We start from the raw sequence: 1,748 nt of genomic DNA, 5'->3' as shown, positions 1-1,748 counted from the left end.
AGCCCCTGCCCCTACTGAGCTTGTGTCCTTGCGGGAGGAAACTTGTAACATGCCAAAGAATGAATGAACAAGATAATTCCCCAGTTTTGTCTTAGTCACTTTTCTTGTCGTTGAGAAACAATATCCCATAAGCAAAACTTAAAGAAGGAAAAGTTGACTTTGGCTCACATTTACAGTCCATAGTTGGCTGGCTCTAAGGCAAGGTGGCATGGCAGAGGGGCATAGACAGGGAAAGTGTTCAAGTCATGGTGACCAAAGCAGAGCACCTCAAGGGAAGATCCCGGGAGGGAGGCCAGTACCAGAAACCTGCCTCTTCTGACCAGGTCCTCCTGTATCTCCTAACAGCAAGTTTTAAGGCCACATAATTTAATCACCTTTCAAAAACCCCACCTTTTAAAAAAAAATTCTTTTATTGGTACATTTTAGGTATACAATATGTTTACATTTATCATTGGGTGCTTGTACCTGTACATGATGAATTTTGGTTCTTACTTTTTTCCCCATTACCTGTGCGCCCTTCACCCCCCCTTCCCTATTTACATAGATTTCGTTTCCATTTTTTTTTCCTTTTCTTATAATTTTTTTCCCTTCTTCCCTTTCCCCTTCCCTTCCCACCACCCGTACACCTTTGGACCTTTTCCTATTTCAAATTATCAATTATTCATTTTAATCATTTTCATCCTTATTTACACTTTCAGTTTCTCACACTAGAGAAACTATTCGGTATTTACACATGTGAGTCCTATTTATTTCACTTAAGAGTATGGCCTCAATATGCATCCATTTAGCTATAATTGTCTCTAGTTTCTCATTCTTTATGGCTGAATAGTACTCCCTTTTATAAAAAAACTACATCTTCTTTATCCATTTCCAGTTGATAGGTACTTGGGCTGTTTCCAAGTTTTAGCTATTACAAACTGTGCTGCTATAAACATGGGTGCACACATATCACTGTGGTATCATTCTTTTAATTCTTTGGGGAAGATATCCAGCAGGGGAATAGCTGGGTCAAATGGGACCTCCAGCCCTAGTTCTTTGAGGTATCTCCATACTGATTTCCACAGTGTTTGCACCAGTCTGCACTCCCACCAACAATGGAGAAGGGTTCCTTTCTCTCCACACCCCCGCCAGCATTTGTTATTGGTTGATTTCTTGATAGCAGCCATTTGTGGGGTGAGGTGGAATCTCAGTGTTGTTTTCATCTGCATCTCTCAAATGACCAGTGATGTTGAACATTTTTTCATATATTTATTTGATGCTTTTACTTCTTTGTCTGAGAAATGTCTGTTCATTTCAGATGCCCATTTTTGAATTGGGTCTTTGAATTTGGGGGGCCTGATTTTTTTCAATTCTTTATATATTCTAGATAGTAGACCTTTGTCTGAGGTACAGCTGCTAAAATTTTTTTCCCACATTGTGGGTTGTCTCTTAGCTCTGTTGCTGGATTCTCTTGCAGTGCAGAAGCTTTTTAATAAGATGAGATCCCAACATCTTTTTAATAGGAGGTTGATTCTTTGTGTAAGTTCCCGTGCTACTGAGGTTTTGTTCATAAAGTCTTTTCCTATGCCAGTGTCTTCAAGAGTTCGACCTAACTTATCTTCCAGCCAGTTTAGTGTTTCTGTCTTAATATTTAGATCTCTGCTACCTCTCTCCCAGAGCAACCTGGCCTGTCCCACTTCCATCTCCCCCACCCTCAGCCTCTGGGGGCTAAACTTCAGGGAGGCCGGACATGGTCAGCTCTGGGACTG

This window comes from Heterocephalus glaber, unplaced genomic scaffold, assembly GCF_053883595.1.
Source record: "Heterocephalus glaber isolate CG9 unplaced genomic scaffold, H.glaber_assembly_v1.0 deba00001452, whole genome shotgun sequence".
Classification (NCBI taxonomy): Eukaryota; Metazoa; Chordata; class Mammalia; order Rodentia; family Bathyergidae; genus Heterocephalus; species Heterocephalus glaber.
The sequence above is the reverse complement of the archived record's forward strand: the minus strand, read 5'-3'. Positions refer to the sequence as shown.